The following is a 15,381-nucleotide window of genomic DNA, read 5'->3' as shown; positions in this document are numbered from 1 at the left end:
GCTCCCTGCATGGGGCCTGCTTCTCCCTCTGCCTGTGTCTCTGCCTCTCTCTGTGTGTCTCTCATGAATAAATAAATAAAATCTAAAAAAAAAAGTTAATACTTCTAATGCAACCCATCATCATTCCTATTTTACAGCTGAGGAGACTGAGCCCAGAGAAATTCAGTGACTTTCCCAAAGTTACAAAGCCAATAAATATAGATGTGAGTTGAAAATCCAGGTAGGCTGGCTCTACGTATGCTACTATCCATATACTCTATGTCCTTGCTTTTGTGTTAGAGGTGGAATCATAGCAACAATAGAATATCATTTGCTGTTATTTCAAAATAAGCTTAAATTTAAAAGCCACATATGAGTGAGAAAACACGTTTTATGTTCAGCTTATTTTAATCTTGATTGGATACATGTAATTTATACCCAGGCCTAGATGGTAGGTCTCTAGGGATCAGGATAGAGGGGAAGGAAGAAAATAAGTGGAGCCAGAGCAAAAATAACAAAAATCAGGTCCAAAGGATAAAGTCAAGATCAGGTCCCCAAAAACTGTTAAAAATGGGTCTGGTGGTGGGTGGCTCAATCCATTAAGCATCTACCTTTGGCTCAGGTCATGATCCTGGGGTCCTGGGATCGAGTCCCACCTCTGGCTCCCTGCTCAGTGGGGTCTGCTTCTCCCTCTCCTTCTGCTGCTCCTCCTGCTTGTGTCTGCTCTCTCCCTTTCTCTTCAAAATAAATAAATAAAATCCTTAAGAAAAATGGGTCTGATAGCAAGGAAGAGCAGGTTGGAGGGGCAGAGGCTGAAGTCTAGATTGTACAAACATGTTTTTTGCTACTAAGCCACAATACGAGATAATTTGTATCTGATCAATTGGGTTTCAGCAAACATCAAGCCAGCGGTGCAGTTATAAGTCTCCTCTTCACTTAATAACACCTAATAACCTTGAGCTAATAACTTGATGATCAGTGACAGCCGTTTGACTTGGAGATTTATGCCAAAGAACATTGAACATTTCTCAGATATCTCTGAACCTTAAATTTGGGTGACAGTATTTGTCTTCAGTAATAAAGTTAACTAGATTTATACCGCATGACAGTTCTCCCCCAATGCCAGTATTTTCCCTGTTATACGTGCTGCCTTAAAGGAGCCCAGAGAATCTCTCAATTTAATCATGGTATAAAAATAAATAGTCAATATAGCTAATATTTCATGTCCAGAGCAGAAGATTAGCAATGAAATCAAAGTGAGAAGACAAAGAACACCAATGTGGAATGCCAGCAGTCTATTCTCATCATCTCAACACCTCTCTGTGCCCTTGGTCCACAGACACGCACAAGTCAAACAGTATCCACCACCAAAGAATGCCAGGAGGCCTAGCTCTGAAAATTGCTCCTTCAAAACACATCATTAGCTGCTTCGCTTACAATCACATGATGAAACTCATGTTAGACTGGTGCCATGCCTGCGGCCCCTCCCTGCCCCCACACACACCATGGGAAGCAGACGTGTTCTATTCATCTCTTGCCCCCATGGCAGCCGGCACAGGCCCAGGCTTACTAGACATCAGATAATTGCAGAATTGGGTCTCTGAGTCACACAGAAGCATTCTTTCTGTCCCTTGCAGGCTCTGCTAGGGCTCTGTTCCATGTGGGCAGAAAGCTCCTCAGAGACGCAGGGCACAAGCACACCAGTGGGCTGTGCTCCAGCTTCATATTCCCAACCAGATGCTCTTCTGCGAATGCATGTGAAGTCAAGGCAACAGTTCACTTGGCTGGAGTGCTGCCTTGAGCTTCCATACCGTTCGTTTGTTCTATGATACTAACCCGGCTGGACCAAGAGGGACATTCTCCTCTGTGGGTAGAGGGTTCTGCGCTCCTATCTTTCTAGAAGGTTCACATCCTGTGTCTCAATGTCACTCTAGCTGCATGGCAACATGGCAAATGCCTTGGACAGAGTTGGAAGGCTAGACCTCTACCTTGACATTTTCTGCTACTCACTGTTGAAGACTCCAGCAAGTCACTTAACACCATGGAGCTTCAGTGTTCTCATCTGCAAGATGAAATAAATACACGCCCTGATTTACGCACGGAATTGTTCTGAGGATCAATGGCATGATATATATAAAAGTGCCTTTCCAACTGCAAAGCAAATCTAATAAATGTAAGTGGCATTACTGGTGGTATTTGTGACATTGTCATTTTCAGCTGGTTTCTTTGACTCTGACCCAATGACCTCAGCCTCATAAAATCAGTGAGGTTCAGAGGGCTTTGTTATTGTTTGAGGAGGTTTTCACACACAAAATCTCAAATATAGTCCAAATGGTGTAAAAGAATGGCCAGCATACCGCCTGCCCTGAGCAGTTGGGCTGAACTGAAGTAGAATGGCGTTCCATGGGTGGGATTTAGCATCACAGTGAGACAACATACGGTCCAAAATACATTGTATCTACAAAATATGACAGCATTTCATGTGTCCTATTTATAAGTTAGGCCTGAAGGGGTAGTTGTAGGGCCCTTAGGCTAGATTTACAGAAGAGAAGAAATAGCTTTATATTCATCCAACAAACTCATTGAGTAACTACTGAGGGCCAAGCACATTGCGTGAGATGCTAAGGCTACGGCGCTGAGCAAAATGAACCCTTATGACCTTGTTGTGTGGCAGCCCAACCTAGCCCAGAGCATCAAGGAAGATTCCTTCAGCAACAGGCAGTTTATGGAAGACTTCCATGAGAAGGAGCTCTATTGAACCTAGGGAGCTAGACTAAAAAGGGGAAGGTGGAGGAGTCTATCAGGCCCATGTGATTTGGTGGCTACTTATTATCTCACATTTGCAGTCCCACTGCCCCAAAGATGTCAGACTCCAATTCCCAGCTTCCCTTACGGTGAGGTTGCTGTGCCAAGCAAATGCACTAATATAGGACTTTGATTCAGAAGTGAGCAAGACAGGTAAACAGTTTTTTTTTTTTTTTTTTTTTTTTTTTTTTAATATCTTTTTTTTTTTTTTAATTTTATTTATTTATGATAGTCATACAGAGAGAAAGAGAGAGAGGCAGAGACATAGGCAGAGGGAGAAGCAGGCTCCATGCACCGGGAGCCCGACGTGGGATTCGATCCCGGGTCTCCAGGATCGCGCCCTGGGCCAAAGGCAGGCGCCAAACCGCTGCGCCACCCAGGGATCCCGGTAAACAGTTTTCATGTAGATCTTTGGTGGTTTTTTTTTTTTTGTTTTGTTTTGGGTTTTTTTTTTTTGTTTTTTTTCTTTTAAGAGTGCAGGCAGGCATAGCTACCTTTTTATGGAACATTGTAAGGTCATGAAGCTGACGCGACTCTGGCTGAATTGTAGGGGGGGTCCTCCCTGAAGTTTATAAAGCTATTTCTACAGCCTCCTAAAAATTATTCGAACTGTCAAAAATACTTTAACAGATTGCCAGAAATAATGCATCCAATCGTTTTATAGTGAAGGAGGTATGAGAAAGGGCCTGGAACCATGAGATCTACTGGTCTAACTACCTCCTGCAGCATCCAAAGCAGTTGGCATCGGTGTGAGTTTTCTCCACTAATGTCTTGATATCAGAAAGGTAATGAACACACGAATTCTTCTTCAGCAAGGCCATCGGCAACGAACACTCCAGCAAAACAAAGAGCTCTCTTAAGAAGAATTGCTGAAGAGGAACATCCCTGAAGGATCAAATGCAGATTTAGGTGAAAATCTCAGTGGCTTTTGACTAATAGTTCCAGATTCTCCTTTAAAGATTTCATGGTGTTAGTCTTAAGGCCGATAAGCAGCTCCAAAGATACTGGAAGATATTTCCAAAGGCCTTAATCAGGTTTGGCAATGTTCCCTCTGATACTGCTACTAACATTGGTCACTATCAGTAGGAGCAATGACTCATAGCCACTGAACACTTAGGGTACACCAGACCCCATCACACTTGATTGTGGCTACAACCCTTCAAGGTAGCTACTTTAATTATCCCCCTTCTTTGTAAATGAAGAAACTGAGGCAACAGACCCTCAACAACTAGCTGAAGTAAGTGCCTGCCTGAGTATTTGAACGCAGGCCACGTAACTCCAAAGCCCGTGTGCTCAGCATTGTACTAGGACAGTAACGGGGAGGTGATGTCTTTTTGGAGATTTTTTGGCATTTATCCTGCAGTCATTTTGCTCAGGACGTTCGGTGATCAAAATGCACTTGCAATTTAAAGCATCCTAATGCCTTTCTTGTTCTAAAATGATTTGTGAACCTCCATAGAGAGTAAATCTGGGCTTGGACCAAGAAACTAGTCCCATAAATATGGGGCTATGCCCAATCTCTATAAAAGGTAATCAGTACTAAGAAGTTCTATGGTTGACAGGACATAGTCCCTTAAGTGCTGTGTCTCAATAACGTGTGAACTCTTAAAACGTGTAAACAAATAAACAAAAAAACTTGCCTTCTAGTTAGAAAAATCAAGTCCCCTAACCAGGGTAAAGGTGCCCTGGGAATGCGGTTTACCAAGCAGCCACAGAGGATCAGAAGAAGATAGCTCTTAGCAAATAGCTTAGTGTGTGACCGGCAGCCATAGGATTTCGAAGTTTTAACAGAAATTCCCTAGCGGTTATGAACCAGGGACATTAAAAGACCCCATCATGATCTGCTGACTGGTTGACTTTTTAACAGCTACTGAGTTCTAGGGACTTCCTTTGTTTCATTGTCAGCTGGTCTTTTCCTAATGGCAACAGGGTCACCCTCTCTGAAGCCACCATGGATTGAGTGTATATTATTCTTCATGTCCTGCCTCATTCTAGGAAGTATCTGAAGCAAAAGAGAGATTAAATAAGCAGAGGAATTCTCACAAGACCATCCCTGAGCCATGCTCCAGGCCCATCCCCAGGCAAGAGTCTCGTTGTGAGCCTTTCCATCGCCCTGCTCCCTGTCCTGAGCTGCCCAGCTCACCCTCCCCCATATCCAGGTCAAGGAGGAGATAACTAACAGTGGCACAATCACCACATTGACTTATGCTCCTTGCAACCTTAGGCCTCACTTAATTTTTTACCTAAATATTTCTTTTTTCAAGACCCACCTGTGCTGTGCTGTGCCTCTAGGCCCATCATTCTGCCTGTGTTTTGGCTCTTACCTTCCTATTCACCGTTATGCCTTCCTCAGGCTCCTCTCCTCTTGGAGTTGCCTTGGTCTCCCAGGCCCTCACCCTCCACAGCCCCTCCCCCGGTCATGCTCTGTCAGCCACAGAACCTCTACATCATGGCCACTGCCCAGTCCCAGCACCAGCTCTAGTCCCACCAACCGCCACCAGCCTGTACCCAGAGTCCCGCTGCCCCTCACCTCTGGTACTATCCTCCTGCTCTTGTCCTCATCCTCCTGGGGCCTGCCACACAGGCCCAGACCCTTGTCTCTGTTTTGACCTTATACTCCTACAGTCTTCTTTGTCTGCTTGCCTTTCTCTTTGGAGTCATGGAACTCCCTACCTTCTGCGCTTAAAAAAAAAGTATTTATTCATGAGAAACACAGAGACATAAGCAGAAGGAGAAGCAGGCTCCTCCCAAGGAGCCTGATGGTGGGACTCGATCTCAGGACCCTGGGATCATGACCTGGGCTGAAGGCAGATGCTCAACCACTGAGCCACCCAGGCGCCCCACACTTATCTTTTTTTCAAATTAGTTTTTTTTTTTTTTTAAGATTTTATTATTTATTCATGAGAATACACAGAGAGGAGACAGAGAGAGAGGCAGAGGCGGAGGGAGAAGCAGGCTCCATGCAGGGAGCCCGATGTGGGACTTGATCTGGGGTCTCCAGGGTCATGCCCTGGGATGAAGGCAGGTGCTAAACCGCTGAGCCACCCGGGCTGCCCTAGTTTCTTTTTCAAAGTGAGCATATTTAAGTTTTAAAAAGTGACACATTACCAGAAAAATATTAAGTAAATACTAGTTCAGGCAGTCAAAGAACGTGGGAAAACAATAAAGCAGGGTCCTTGTATGATTATTACTGAGATACTAAGCCTCTTTCATTAGGACCCATACAAATATAAGAAGGTGGAGAGTTTTTACCTACAGTTTCCAGAGAAGGAATCGTGAGGCCCACTTCAGAACACATGGCGGGTCAATGGTAGACCTGAAGTTTGTACCCAAAGCTGTCTGATGCCACAGTTCACTCCAGTAGGTACCACTCTACCTTAGCACTTTGTGAGCCACTTTCCTAAAGCACTCTGGAATTTAGGAAATGTGGAATGGGATTCTTGAGCTTCCGGGTTCACATTACAATTCTCCCAACCTCCTCGCCACTCTTGAATGCAGCACAAAGTCCATTGGCCGCATTTCCAACCCCAGGGTTGGCTGTGTGTAGTAAGATGAACACTTGACGGGATGAGCACTGGGTGATATGCTATATGTTGGCAAATTGAACTCCAATAAAAAAAAAATAATTAAAATAAAAAATAAAAGATAAACGACTGACTGGTTGACTTGTCCTGCTCAGGTTCATCCTCCACACCGCAGTCAGAGTCATATTCTCAAAGCGTGAATTGAATTATGTCACTTCCTTGCTCAATGTCCTTCAGTGGTTTTCCAATGCACTTCGGAAAAAACTTACCAGGCCTGATTTGTGGACTTATCCCCAAAGCTCAACTTCCACGCTTTTTCCTCGTGCCTCCCCCAGAATCTCACTCCTTCATCATTTCCTCACTTTTCCCTTGTGCAACAATCTGTTCAAGTTTCTTCCACTGTAATAAAAGTGCTTCTTCAACCTCTGCCCCCCTCTCCCTCCCCAATCACTGCCCTGTTGCTCGTCTTCCTTTTAACTTTAAGCTTCTAGAAAGGACCATAGACATACTCTAGCAGCTGTTTTCCCTCCACAAACCACATATATACTCTCTTAGCTCCTCGTAGCGTGGCTTCAGCCTTTACCTACTCCTGAAGCTGAACCATCTCTTAAAGGTGTAATCTGAGGCAGCCACCCAAGCCAAGGGCTCTCTCCTTTCTTGACTTATTTTTTGAAAGATTTTATTTATTTATTCATGAGAGACAAAGAGAGAGAGAGAGGCAGAGACACAGGCAGAGGGAAAAGCAGGCTCCCTGTGGGAAGCCTGATGCAGGACTCGATCCCAGGACCTTGGAATCACAACCTGAACCGAAGGCAGATGCTCAACCAGAGTCACCCAGGCTCCCCTCCTTTCTCAACTTCTATGTCACGTTTTTGGGCTCTTTCTTCCCCTGTTCCTGACCTCTCTAGTTCTATTTTCCTTTCCTTGTGCTCCAAATGTCCCTTCCTGTTGCCGATCTGTATTTTCCCTTAACAGGCACATCCACTGTAATGACTTTATCACCTTTTTTTTTTTTTTTTACAATATCCAACTCTGAATTGTTCATGTATTCCTGCTCACATTTCTCATGCCCATTGATTTCTATGTGGAAATCCTTACTGGTTTTTCAAGCCACCTACGACTAAGCTTCCGTCACACCTGCCAGGCCTTTCTAGTGCAAACCCCTGCTTCTAAGGGGGCAACTTCGAAATCTCATTTCTTCTTTTAAAAAATATTTTATATAAATTCAATTTGCCAACATATAGTATAACACCCAGTGCTCATCCCATCAAGAGAAATCTCATTTAAAAAAAACAACAACCAATAATCTTACATCTATTGCTTTGCTGTGATTCAATATCACTTCCTTATGTGCTCTCTACCCCTTTTCCAATTCTCATCATTCTTTAAGACCTGGTTTATATTCTCTCTCCTCCTCCAACTCTTCCTTGACCACAGATATACTGTAAATCTTATACCAAGGATAAATTCTTAAGGGCAGAGGCCATGGGTCTCTAACACTGCATTTTTCTCATTGTAATCATCTCCACCTCCTCTCCCCAAATTCCAACACTTTGTAAGCTTTCAAATGTTTCTTGAGCATATAAAGGAAGAAATGAAAGAAGGAAGGAGGTCAAACATTTGGGGAGCTAAAGAAGAAAATGTAATCTTGGCATACTTCTTAGTTCTACCGAGAATGATATTTATGATTTTCATACTTACGATTTTCAACCTTGGACCTGACCTCTAAGAAAAAAACTAGAAGATTTAAATATAATTACATGATAGACTGTGATTGTCACCTACCTTAAGGCTGTAAAAGTGAAGATGGTTGATAGATGGTGGGAGTGAAAGCGGGGAAGCAGGAAGGAGTTACCCTCAGGTGGAAGGCAGTGGGTTTGGATTCAGACTGTCTCGTCCCCCCACCTCCTTCCTGGCCTTGTGACCTGAGGGAAGGTATCCCCTAACTACCATGTCTTATTTTTCTTATTTGTAAGTTAGAAATGATACCTCATAGGGTTGCTATAAGGATGAAGTAAGATAATTCATGTAAAACACAACAGTGTCTGGCAAATAGTAAATATCCAGTACATTTTAGTCATTGCTATCTTACATAGTTGAGGGAGAAGGGACAGTGTGTACAGTTGATGGAATGTGTTTTGCATAAAGATATAAAGATAACAGAGGAACTAAAATAAAAGTAATGAAACTTGGACTTGGAGGAGAAAATGAAGAAAATAGAAATGAACTAAGTCTTCATATTTCAAACCAAGAGTCAAAAGACCCTATTTTAAGATATAGTGGCCCCAAATATTATTTAGAATTAGGGAAATAACCATCAGAAATTAAAAGAGAAAAGTTTACAAATGAACGCATGACTGGTAGTAGGAAGGAGTAGAGAGAGGGTCTGTTGCTTTTCATTGTGATCTTTCCAGTATTTGATTTTTTACTGGGCATGTATTATTGCGATTTTTATAAGGTAGAAACATTCATATACATACAAGTATTCACATTTACATGGACACAAGATGCTTCAAAAAAGGGCAGGAGTGATCTCACGCCCTGGCACCACCTGCTATGGCATTTTGCCAAAATGTACACACAATAAACAGGTGTGAAAGCTGCTGCCACCTTCACCTGTTTGTGAGTGGTGGTTATTTGACAGTTACCTTCCAAAGCAACAGGATTACCTTATTTTTAATAGAAGAGCTGAGCTGAAAGTTGTTTAACTTATGCTAAATATGTCAAACCCATGTGTCTTTTTTCCTGTTTTCCTTTAGATTAGCCAACAGGTGCTTCCTTCTTCTCTAAAAGCAACACTTGATGTTCTGAGCACTTCAAGGAAAGTGAACATACATTGAAAATGACATTTTTTTCAGTACGGAAGAGATGATAGTGGAAAAGTCTCCAATTTACTTTGCCTCCCTTTATATCCATCAGGTTGCTGCATATTGCACGAACGTATTCCATCAAATGATAAACAGAAATCATATTTCAGCCGTGGTAGAAGGGTTTAGGGCTGTTCTTCACAAAACAAAATTGTGAAGCAAAATGTTAGGGGTCAATCAATTATATACGAGACTTGTATAAACCCCTGGAGGGAGACAATGCTTTGAAAAGGAATTCTGCTCCTCAGTCAATTCTATTATACCTGATAGTTTGGATTTGGGTCTCTTGAAGATGCAAGTTCAAAACTAATTCCTTTAGAATATTGGAAAGTTTTGATAGTTTGGACAAGGAAACAATACCATGCTTTTTTTTTAAGTGACTTATTTAGATGTAGGTTAAAACTATAAAATTCTTTTCTCAAAAAAAAAATTCTTTTCTCAGACACTTGTAGAACTACATGTGTTCAGTAGGAAACTTATTGATAGATATACATAAATCCAAGCTAGTAATTTGAAAGACACTTAGGGATTGAGCAGAGAACTAGAAACATTAAGAACAAATCCATAAGAGAGAAACATATAAGAATGTCACACAGAAAACATCAGTGACCAAGAGAAAGCTATGGATAGGCAGTACCAGAGAAGTAGAAGGATTTTGCCTCTTTCCTTCCAGTTGCCTACCTCTCCCACTGATCCTAGAAAAGACCCAGAAAAAAATAGGTGGAAAAATGAAGAGCAAGAGCAGGAGGTGGGAGGGCAACTGTTCCTTATCTCAACTCTCATTGACTTGTATCCATTTTATAAACCTGGTTGCATAATAAAGAAAAAGAAGATGAGGGAAAGGAGAAGAAAACTCAAGTATCTTTTCTTTGGCCAAATTTTCCCAATGACCAAAAAAAAAAAAAAAATTACTTTGGAAGTAAAAATAAATATATTTCCCTCTAGAAAAGAAAAAAAAAAAAGAACAAATCCCAGGTTAAACCTAGTATTTTATTTTACTTTACCTTCTGTGCCCTCTTTCTGGAACTCCTTCTATGGTCTTTTAGTCAATAATTATTAACAGGTGTGAATTATACCAGTGGTTCCATGAGGACCTGGTCCCCTGACAGAAGGGTGCATTCTTTCCCCTTCCACTGATATGTGACCTCCTCCATCCTCCTTGTATCTTCTATATGAGTGAAATGCTTATCCAAATAATGGGAATGGAAGGCTTCTGAATCTTCTTACAGACAGAGAAGCACTCAATATCTGCACCTTGTAGGATATTTTCTACTTAAAAAGTGTGATTAACTTTAAAGCACCCGACCAGTACAGGTTTAGCGAGAGGCCCAGCTATTCCATTTCTAATGTTCCCACTGATATAATGAAGCCCATACCTCCAACGCATAGTTATTCAAATACCAAATTTGATTTATTGGAATCCTTTGAGTTTTGACCCCTAGTCCTCAACTTCTCAGAAATCCAAGCCTATCTATAAACCTGATTCTCTTAGGTCAGGTTTATGCATTAGATAAATATGTCAATTGCTTTTTGGATTGTGTAATTTGCCACAAGAGGTATGTAAGGGCTAGGACAAATGACTCTCTGCAGTTACACATGTCCCCACTAGATGAGGCTACCACTGCTTTTGCTCTCTCCTCTCCAGAGAGCTTGTTGTTTGGCTACTAGATAACATCAATGCAGAATTTAAAACCCTAGGGTTACTCAAGGTTGCCTTGTTTTGAGGATAAGGTGACCAGTCTATGTTGATAATTTCAATAAAATTTAGAGAGCTAAGTGTTAAAGTGCACATAGATGCCCTTATTATAGTGCACTATAATCCATGGCTTGTTTAGTTACTGCTTATTTTAAAAATATTCCCATCATCACCTACTGCACACTGACTTATTTTGTAGCAGTTATTGGCTTAACAGAGGCACAAACATAGCACATCAGTGGAAAGAAGAAGCCTCTACTTCCTCTTAGATAAAAGTTGGGAATTAGCTTAGTAAACATATTTTCAGAAGCATTACCATGAGCCCACCTACTTTTACTTAGTGTACAGATTTATAGAGGGTAACAGGTGGATACAGAATTTTCACAGAAGTAATTGGTTAAGTGTCCAACTCTTGATTTCAGCTCTAGTCATGATCTCAGGGTTGTGAGATGGAACCCCACATGGGGCTCTGTGCTTGGAGCAGAGTGTGCTTGAAATTCTCTCCCTCTGCCCCTTCTCCACTCACTCTCATTTCTCACACTAGAATAGATAAATAAATCCTAAGAAAAAAGAAGAGGGTCTTAAGAACAGCAACCTAGTAGAAAGAAGGAACTGGGGGTGGGGTTTGTTAGTAGCTACATTTGTATATAAAGAACATGATCAGATGATTCTCTGGATTGTTCAGTGAAAGAGCTGAAGGGGGTGATGAGTGTTGGGTTAGAGAGGATTAAACATAAGTGGAGTGAAAACTACTCAGTCGTCTGACCATCAACTTTGTGGAGCTACTCTAAGGGGATCAGATACTTAGTGGAATTGAAACAGTTCTGGTAAATGCAGATGGTGTCCTGGCACCTGGGAAGTCTTTGAGGGGAACCAGGGCAGAAGAGAGGGTCCTTTTATTTTTTTTATTTATTTATAAATTTATTTTTTATTGGTGTTCAATTTGCCAACATATAGAATAACACCCAGTGCTCATCCTGTCAAGTGCCCACCTCAGTGCCTGTCACCCAACACCCCCACCCCCCGCCCACCTCCCTTTCCACCACCTCTAGTTCATTTCCCAGAGTTAGGAGTCTTTCATGTTCTGTCTCGAGACGGTCCTTTTAATCACAATAATGGCATACTATGTAATTGGACCAGCACTCACAGTGAAGATAACTATAAACACTGAAAAAATATAAAAAACACCTTTAAAGCCTCAAAGACTAAGTTACTGAGCCAAGATTCTAGGAAGAATGGAAATCCAAGAGGCCTTTAGGGATTCTTTTGCACTAGGGGCATTTACAGGTTTGGAAACAAGAAACTGAGAGGCTGAGCTAAGTTTTTGACAGCTTCCCAGGCCCAAGGGAGGCAAATTCTGAGTCCAAGACCAGCTGAGCTTAATGAGAGAGAGTAAAGCAGTCCCCGACACCCAAGAGCTCACCTGGGACTCATAGACAGGACTTGGTGTTGATCTGTTGTTGAACACAAACACTTTTGTAGAACATCATTGGACAAACCCACTCGATGTCTATGACGGTCGAAGACCAAAAAAGGCTGACTTCATAAAACATGAATATTGCCATCAGCACAAAAATGACCAAACACCTCCCTATCCTGACCAACAGGAGTGACTGCAGTCTCTTTACAAATTACAGCCTTAGCCTTGGTCTAATCTTCCCTCCTTATTAAGACACCCGCTTACAGAATTAGCCCCACTCCTGAGATGGTCTGAAACAAAACAAGGCCCTGCTTCATTAAGCCCTTCTCAATCACCTGACACATCCTCTAATAAGTCCTTCCCAGCATTTTCCTTCTGAGATGCCCCGGTGTCTCCACCGTGTGCATTCCTTCTTGCTTCAATGACTGGAAAAAAAAAAAAAGTTATTTAAATGACTACTCACCTTTGTACCTATTTGGGTGGTGATTTTTTTTTATTATTATTGCTATAATCTTCTTGAGCTTTGTCCTGGGACACAGTTAAGTTACTTGAAAGCAATTTGATCCCTTTGGATCTTGCTTTTAAGATTTTTGAGACAGGACTGAAGCCATGCTCCGTGTAGGGTGATTGCTCCTTCCTACTGAGGCAAAACCCCTCTGGGTACTCTACTTGTTGGCTTGTTGATCTTGAGGTTTTCCAGTCAGACTGGTGGACGCAGACACTGTTTCTGCCTGTGTGTGGGAGCCAGGTACCATTACCTGTACTCCTTTCCAGTGGTTTGTGTCTCTGGCTTATGTATTTTCCACAAACACAGGCGCTGATCAATGATGAGTTGAACATTCAAGGGGAACCTTTGGCAGATCTCCAAAGCACGTTCTGTGTGTGTGTGTGGTGGGGGGGGGGCTCTGTCCTTTCGGTATTTTTCCCATGAACTCGAGTTTCCTTGCTTCTCCAGAATCTCAGCTGCATCTCTTCAACAGAAAATGTCTGCTGGGATCTGCCCGTGGTCTCCCTCCAGGCACAGCTGCGTGGAATCCCTTAAAGCAGTGAACTGGGACAATCTCAGAGCTGCCCTCATTTGTTTCCTTCTCTTCTGGGGTCACCACTGCCTCCAGTTGCCTGACATTCTTTGTCTTGCAAACTGACCTATGTCCATTTTTTTTTTGGTTGTTCCAAGTGAGAGGATAAATCCCAAACCTTTATTCTATCTTGGCCAGAGTGAAGTTCTTATGGACTTTTAAGCTATATCTTTAAACAGCAGGAAGCCAAGAAATGTGTTTTGGTTTAATCAGTTGGTTGTGTAATTTGGAAGCATTAAAATTTCCTTTCAAAATAAAGCATTTAAGAAGCTCAGAACCCCTCTGGTTTCTTTCGCTGCCATTTTCCTGTTTGAAAACGTGCTATCAGTTATTGAGGTAATATTTAGAAAAAGTAAGCACCAGAACTTTCCATTTGGCTATTAAATAAAAATTTTAAATGTGGTACAATTTCAGTTGTCTAACGTCAGGTCTGCTTAATATTCTGTTCTACTTCAGCAGTGTAAGATGTTTATTGCTACATTTTTCCACTTTTGTTTTTAATAAACGTTGTGCACGGCATACTAAAGATAATCAATTTTTTAAAAACCATCTTCCTGTCAGCTACAGGTTTAAAATTCTGACATTATGCTCTTCTCATTTTCTGTTGGAACTGAATGAGTTTAAAAGAAGCTACAGAATGTGTTTATTAGGTGGATTCCATATCCCCACACCTCTCTCTCTCTCTCTCTCTCTCTCTATTTAGCATAGACCCTAGGTCTTTGTACTATCAGAAACTTTTTTTTAGGTTAAAAATATCAAAACCATATTATAGATTTTGCTTTTATTTATTTGAAAATAAACAGAGTCATAGCAATAATTCTGTGAAGAACTTTCGACAGATTTTCAGAGATCCTTTTGAAAAGAGATGGAAAACAGAGAAGAGGAAGTGGTTTTCAAAACTGTAAGTTGGTTGGGTTTTCAGAGTGACAGCATCAAGTATTGATAAAGGTCAAGCTGTACCTATGTTAAGGGCAGAAAATTCAGCAGCCACACTAGCAAAACAGAAGGGGAACAGGGAGATTCAGGAACATGTCATCTGTCCGGAGGCTATTTATCAGTTAGTTTATCCTGAAATCTCCCCACCTACAATATAGGCAGCATTAGGAAATAATTTTTAAGGCATTTGAGCACCTCAAGTATTGTTCACCTGGCTTTATGTGTTCATTTTTCAACTTGCAGCACTTTCTAAAAGATTTATTTATTAATTTGGGAGAGAGAGAGAGGGAATAGGGGAGAGGAGCAGAGGGAGAGGGAGAAGCAGACTCTCCACTGAGCCGGGAGCCCCATGTGGGAGGTGGGACCGGATCTTAGGGGCTTGATCATGGGGTCTCCACCGTGGGAGCTCCATCCTAGGACCCTGAGATCAAGACCTGAGCCGAAGTTCAGACTCTTAACTGACTGAGAATGAGCCCCCCATGAAGCCCCCAGCTTGTAGCACTTTAGAAGGAACAATCTTGGCCCTAGGGTGGAGGTTGGGGATAGTTGAAGGTAACAATAGAGAGTAAATAAAAATCTGACAATACTAGAGGAACTGAAATAACCTTTGTAGAGTACTCACAAGAATTCAAAAAGATATAGCAACACAAGATTATTTATTAGATCTCATTGGCCTCAAGGGTAGCATTTTATTACAAAATAACATAATCACTGATTATCATCAAGGTAGAAAACCTGTAAAAAACTTGTAAAACATTTATAAACTGATTTTCACATATGATCTCAAATTGATCCTGACATTGACAATAACCCTCTGTAATAATTAAGGAAAGTATTATTGTCTCTAAATTGGACATAAGGAAGTGACTTATTTTAAGAAGATGGCAAGTTCAATTCTCTTGATTCTAGGTCTAGTTTGTAATAATAATAAAAACCTTGAGTCATTAATGTTTAAATCTGTTGAGAACACCCTAGGGGCAATGGAAACCTCTACAATATTTTTGAGAAATGTTTCCATTTAAAAACTAGTAAAAATCTTTGAACATAGGTAAGTTTCAATTCTTGGGAAAAATAA

The sequence above is a fragment of the Vulpes lagopus genome, chromosome 4 (genome assembly GCF_018345385.1).
Source record: "Vulpes lagopus strain Blue_001 chromosome 4, ASM1834538v1, whole genome shotgun sequence".
Taxonomy (NCBI): domain Eukaryota; kingdom Metazoa; phylum Chordata; class Mammalia; order Carnivora; family Canidae; genus Vulpes; species Vulpes lagopus.
Note: the sequence above shows the minus strand (reverse complement) of the source record.